This window comes from Oryx dammah, unplaced genomic scaffold, assembly GCF_014754425.2.
Source record: "Oryx dammah isolate SB20612 unplaced genomic scaffold, SCBI_Odam_1.1 HiC_scaffold_10, whole genome shotgun sequence".
In the NCBI taxonomy this organism is placed as follows: domain Eukaryota; kingdom Metazoa; phylum Chordata; class Mammalia; order Artiodactyla; family Bovidae; genus Oryx; species Oryx dammah.
The window spans coordinates 14,297,822-14,304,699 of NW_024070194.1; the positions used below are offsets into that span (position 1 = coordinate 14,297,822).

Here is a 6,878-nt window from a genome sequence, read left to right on the forward strand (position 1 = left end):
GGCTGCAGTCCATGGGGTCGCTAAGAGTCGGACACGACTGAGCGACTTCACTTTCACTTTTCACTTTCATGCATTGGAGAAGGAAATGGCAACCCACTCCAGTGTTCTTGCCTGGAGAATCCCAGGGACAGGGGAGCCTGGCAGGCTGCTGTCTATGTGGTCGCACAGAATCGACATGACTGAAGCAACTTAGCAGCAGCAGCAGAGTTTCATATGCAATGTGATGGATGACAATTTTTTTGGTTTGTTGTTTTCTCAGAGGGTATAAAACATTGGATATAAAATATCACCCACAATCACCTGTTCTGGTTGGGTAAGTAGTTACAGTGAGAAGAGGTGTGTGTGCGTGTGTGTGTGTGTGTGTGATGTTGAGTGTGTTGTGTTGGGTGGGGATGGGCTTTGGAGAAAGACAACCCAAAATTTCCTTTCTGGTCTTGCCATTAAATCCTGTGGAACATGTGTTTAACCTTTCTGAGTCATCTCTAAATAGGGGAAATCTAACCTACCTCATAAGATGCTTTGAAAATTTTAAGAAATCTTCTCCATTAAATATCTAGAGTAGTTCCAGAAACATATTAGGTACCTCCTCAATGTTTGTTTCCTATGTTCCTGTTTCTGTAACCACCATACCAAAGTCAGGGACTGCATGGAGATGGTTTGGTCTACACAGCAGAGACGAGGAAGTGCTGCAGTTGTCTGTTAATTAGATACACAAATGCAGTCAATGGAGCCCCTGCTAGCTGTAGAAGAACTCAGCTCTTCTGAGAGACTGTTAGCTTAGCCCTCTGGCCTGAGACTCAGGAGATCACTCTTGCACTGTTAAGTAATTACCCTTTTTGCTTGTCTCTTTGACCTGCAGCTTCTTAAATTGAAGTTATAATTTTTGGTAAGGATTTTTGGAACAATGAATATTCTTTTACATCAAGGCCAGGCCAAAACCTCAGAGAATTCTAAGACAAATGGCCCAGGAGCCCACCCAAACCTTTGACTTCACATTTGGCCAAAGCATTCAAGTTTCTGTTTCTGCTTTGGGGCAAATCAGTGGCTGTGCTTTCAGCCCATGCCTCCTTTTAAGACCAAGCCAGAAAACTCTGGAAGGCTGGGTGCTGTTGGATTTTTCAGGGCCACACACTCTGAGGGACAAAACCAACTGAAGCAGAACTTTGCAAATTTTTGCATGTCTCATTCTGATCACAGCGATACAGGGCTGTGATAAATGTTCTTTAGGAGCAAGGGCGGAAAGGGATCAACATTTGTGGGGCCTACTTTATTCATGGTGCTTAAAATGTTTGAAAGTATGAAAGTGTTAGTCGCTCATTCATGTCCGACTCCTTGCAACTCCATGGACTGCAGCCTGCCAGGCTCCTCTGTTCATGGAATTCTCCAGGCAAGAACACTGGAATGGGTAGGCATTCCCTTTTCCAGGAGATCTTCCTGACTCAGGGATTGAACGTATGTCTGTTGTGTTGCAGACAGATTTTTTACTGTCTGAGCCACTAGGGAAGTCCACAGTCTTCTATTCACTTATCTAAGATGTAAGAATAAGTTTGATTGCACTTTTACATAAGCAAAGTGTCCCAGGTTCTTTGTCGAAACAAATTAAGCAATGCTAAATGCACAGGGTAAAAAGTGAAAATACCCCCACACCAACAACAATATTTCCTTCTCTACTTGTCCTTCCTTGTTGAAATTGTGCTATTTATTTACCATTTGTGAAGTATAGTTGATTTTGAATGTTGTGTTAATTTCTGCTGCATAGGAAAGTGATTCAGTTATATGTATATACAAATATATATATGTATATGAATATACATATATGTGTGTGTGTGTGTGTGTGTGTGTGTGTGTGTGTAAAGTGAAGAGTACTAACTACTGGACCACCAGGGAATTCCCTATATATATATATTTAATGTTCTTTTCCATTAAGTTTTATCTCAGGAGATGGAATATAGTTCCTGGGCTATACAGTAAGACTTTGTTATTTATCCATTCTATACATAATAGTTTGCATCTGCTGATAACAAACTCCCAATTCATCCCTCCCCCTTGGCAACTACAAGTCTGTTCTTTATGTCTGCAAATCTGTGCATATTTCATTTATAAGTTCATTTGTGTTATATCTGTGTTGAAATTTTCATCTCAAATGGATTTCAAGAATGTGACTGTAAGGGCACACTGCTGTACAATCTTCCTATTGATATACTCTGCTGACCTGTCTGTATGATTACTTTCGGAGTTGCCCCCTTCTCTTTAATGATTGTTTACCAGCCTATTTCATACAAGTCCTTAAATTTGTTTAGTCATGCCCCATCCGTGGTCATACGCATTGTTTCTTGTTGGTTGTACATGTAACCCTTGACATGTTTATTTGTGCATCCTTGCATATTCATCCTTCAACAGAAATTTTTTGAGCAAATTATGTATCAGGTGGCAGACTAGATGCTATGAATACAGCAGGGACAAGACATAATTGCTTCCTGCCTTCACAGAGTTTGCAGTCTAGCTGACTGTTGCATTTCAGATGTACACCCCACCATGTCCCCACTCTTGCTCTGCTCACTAATGTAATAACTACCCCTGGTTTGTAGATACAAAGCCTACAGCTTAAAGAAGTATATGAACATTCCCAAAGCCATGTAGTCCTTCTGTGGCATGGCTGGGAAGTATCTCCATATATGACAACAAAACTCCCATTCTGCCTGTCACCTGGCCAATGACTAATATTTGGTCAGTTTCAAACACCCAATGAAGATAGATCAAATTTACACATCTGGCATTGGATCTAAAGCTCTTGAGGTCCAGGTGAGAGTAACAGAAGCAAAGAGGTTAGTTTCCGTAGTTTGTAGAACCATGACCCAACAGTCTACAAGGAGGAGCAGGGAGGTTCCTGCTCCCACTATTCATTGAGGGTCTGCCCTGGAGTTTGGCATTTTGGGTTTGCATGAGGGCTGCCATTATCGATTTTTTTATTTTCAGATTTTTTTTAGTGTGGACCACTATCAAAGGCTTTATTGAATTTGTTGCAATACTACTTCAGCTTTAATTTTGTTTTTTTTTTTTGGCTGCGAGACATATGGGATCTTAGCCCCTCAACCAGGGATTGAACCCAGACCCAGACCCTCTTGTGCTGGAAGGTAAAGTCTTAACGACTGGACTGCCAGAGAAGTCCCTACCATTTTCATTTGAATGGACTTGGGCAAGTCATTTCTCTATCAGATTCAGGCTTTCTTGTCTATAAAGTGGAAATTATCAAGATCAACTTTCCTGAGTGGTTGTAAGGTTTTGATGAGTCCCGCATGTAAAATGTTTGGCATAAAATATCAACTATTATTATTGCTCTTATATTATTATGTCTTCTGGTGCTAAATCTGATTGCCCTCCAGCTTGTTCTGCCAATTCTGGGCCCAGCACCTGCTTCCCCACCACCTTGGCTGTCCTCAGGAGCCCTTGAGTATTTCTCAGCAGGGCCTTAGTTTCCATCTTAAGAGAATGTGAACATGATCTGGCCTCAAGATAGTCCAGGCGTGCAAGGAGCTTGCTAATTAGAAATGGAAGGGCAGGCACAGCAAATGGTTTTTTGAGGAGCCATTTACACTCACCGTTTGGGGACCGGGTGTGATTTCTTCTTAGGATAACTCCGTAGAGATCTGTGGCCAGTTGTCGTGTAGTTTCCAGAGTCTTTCTGTCCTTTGAAGACCTAGCTTGGAACTTGGCCCATTGGCTGGGCTCTCACTGCCAGGCTAGACAAGCTGGAGATATTATTTGTCAAGCTGGGGTTGGGTTACCCGGCCGGGACACTCACCACTGGGCCAGCCCAGTGCTTTCCCAAGCTGGGCTTTCTGCCATGGCTGGAGAGATGCCAGCAGGGAGGAGTCAGGACCTGTGCAGGGCCGGGATGGGAGCCCGAGGTGGCCCGCAGCTACGCCGGCGGGATGACTGGCATCAGCTCCTCCCAGGCAGCAGGTTCAGACAGGAGCAGAGAGAGGCCGCCTGCGCTGGGTCAGAGGGGGCACGGGCGGCCAGGAGAGGGCTCCCCCGCCACCAGTCTGGGCTCCTCGGGGCCTGCCAGTTTTGGCATGGCTGTTGGGGAAACCTGTTGGGTAAGCTCCCATGTGTTTCCCCATAAGGCTAGGTCTTGCAGTCCATGCTGCAAAGTGGGGGTGAGGGGCGGGAGCTCTTTATTGATGCTGACATTTACTTGAGAAGCTGCCAAAGGGTGGTTTATGTTTCTTAAACAGAGATATGTTATGATAGGAAGGCTGCTTCTGTGGAGGTGACGGCGAGCCGTGCCCAAGGCTGTGCCTCCACCAGGCGGGGCGATGGAGGGAGAAGAGGGCCGGGTTTGGTGGGGAGCACTGGTAGCCACCCCCAACACAGAGCATTTGACCTTGGGGGAAGTCAGGTCACCTCCCTGGACTCCACTCTCTGCATCAGCTGGGTGAGAATGATGCCCCCTCACCCCCCCAGGGCCCTTTAGTGAGTGTCCCTTCACTCCATCCTCCCCTTGCCAGTCCAGGTATCTCACAAATATGATCTCACTTAATCCTTTAAAGACTGCATGACGTAGGTACTATTATTAGCCTTGTTTCACAGATGAGGCACCAGAAAGACCAAATCGCTTGGCCAAGGTCTCTCTCAGAGCAAAACAGGCAGAGCTGAGATCTGACCCCATGCTGACTGGCTCCAATGTCTCCAAGCTTCACCAAGATGCTCTGCTTCCCAGATCTTGCCTAGCACCCCTCTCTGTTCAAATACATCAGCCACTCACTTTGGAAAAGCTCAGTTGTGGATATGATGATCTGATGAATACAGGGTTCTTTTATTGGATTCTGAGCTATGTGCCTTGTGTGTTTTTTTTTTAATTAATTTTTATTGCAGTATAGTTGCTTTACAATGTTGTATTAGTTTCTTCTGTAGAGCAAAGGGAATCAGTTTTATGTTTACATTTACCCCCTTTTATGGATTTCCTTCCCATTCAGGTCACCGTGGAACATTGAGTAGAGTTCCCTGTGCTATACAGTAGGGTCTCATTAGTTACCAATTTTATGGTTGTTGTTCAGCTGCTTGGTTATGTTCAACTCTTTGGGACCCCATGGACTGCAGCCCGTCAGGCTTCCCTGTCCTTCACCATCTCCCAGAGTTTGCTCAGAACTCATGTCCATTGAGTCAATGATGCCATCCGATCATCTCATCCTCTGTCGTCCCCTTTCTCCTCCTGCCCTCAGTCTTTCCCAGCATCAGGGTATTTTCCAATGAGTCAGCTCTTTGCATCAGGTGGCCAAATCTTTCCTGTCTATTTTACACATAGTATCAATAGTGTGTATATGTCAATTCCAATCTCCCAATTCATCTCAACCCTACTCCCCTGTTGGTATCCATGCATTTCTTCTCTACATCTGTGTCTTTATTTCTGCTTTGCAAAGAAGATTATCTATGTCATTTTTCTGGGCTTCCCCAGAATGGGTAAAGATGCCTCAGTGGTAAAGAATCTGCTTGCAGTGCAGGAGACACAGGAGATTCAGGTTCGATCCCTGCGTCAGGAAGATCGCTTGGAGGAGGAGGAAATGACAACCTATTGCAATATTCTTGCCTGAAAAATCCCACGGACAGAAGAGCCTGGCGAGCTACAGTCCAAAGTGTCGGACATGACGGAGCAACTGAACACACACACACCATTTTTCTAGTTTTTGTGAACCACCGTATCACCGGGACCTAGCTCTGGGTTTAAGATGAAACTTCTTCATAGCAGCACGTCTGTGAGAGGCTGAAGGGAAGATCAACTGAGATAAAGAAAAAACAGGTGGTTCTCTCGGAAGCCATTGTGCACTGATCTAAGCTCACCAGAGGCAACTGGGATATGTATATACCTGGGACAGATTCATTGTGTGGCTAAATATACCCAGCAATGTCATTCCTCAGGGCAACGTGCTCGGTCATGAGTGGAGTCACCCCCACGTGGCAGCCACTGGAGGGATTCATTTGCCTCATTTGATCTTCCCTTCAGCCTCTCATAGACGTGCTGCTGGGAAGTTTCATCTCAGCCACAGACAAGGAAGAAGGGCAGGGAGCATGTTTTGCAGACAGGCAAGCACTGGGCATGAGCCTCACAGACCTTCCAAAGCTTTCAAGAGTGGCCTCCCCCAGCGTCTCTCCTGCGGAACCTTGGAAGGTGGCTCGGACCATCTTCCTGCCATGGGGAAGAGTATTTCCATCACTCAGCCGTCTAGGTCTTACCTTCAGCTTCTGCATCAGCCCTAATGAGAAACATCTTTCAAGTGCCAAGTGGTTGAATATCAAGAAGGAGGTGGGAAAGAACTTGGCTTCTGGGTTGTATGTTCTCCCTTCGCTTCTCTGCAGTCTGGATTTCTGGAGCCTCCGGGCGTGAGAGGAGTCGAGAGCCAGCCCTGAACTGTGGTCCTTAGATGGACATGCTCTGCAGCCCATTCGTGCCTTTTCCCAGCTCCCGGAGGCAGCATGGGGATGGTACATGTGTGCATCTGTGTAAGGAGACACTCTGCATCTCATTTCCAACTCTGAGGACTCCCAAGTTTGTGGGAAATCTGATGTCTTTTAAAAATTCTGCAAAATTTGGCAAGAGTAATTCCCTCTTCCATCACGCTCCCCCTGAGTCTCCCAGTCAAGTTCTGGAGCACATTGAACGCTGCCTTGGGGCATGGCAGGCTTTGTGGTGGGTTGGCTGGTATGGTGCAAATGTGCTACCAATCTGACTGATGGACTAACAGACAGGCTGCAATGAAAGCCTCGATCTCATCGCTGTCTAAATTAGAATGGAAAAATCTAGTTAGGTGACATCAGAAAGAAATCTGCCAGCATATTATATTTAGATGTATTTAGGTCTTGTTAGCAAAGAGGACATT

At 45.6% G+C, this 6,878-nt stretch overlaps 1 long non-coding RNA gene across 1 annotated transcript in view; it reads right to left on the bottom strand.

Moving 5' to 3' along the window:
• The window catches only part of LOC120869595, a 5,195-nt gene extending 1,278 nt beyond the window's left edge, over nucleotides 1–3,917 (bottom strand). Inside the window, exon 1 of the long non-coding RNA XR_005722565.1 lies at nucleotides 3,600–3,917. This is a non-coding gene — a long non-coding RNA (uncharacterized LOC120869595). The remainder of the gene's footprint in view (nucleotides 1–3,599) is intronic.
• Between the last annotated feature and the right edge of the window lie 2,961 nt (nucleotides 3,918–6,878).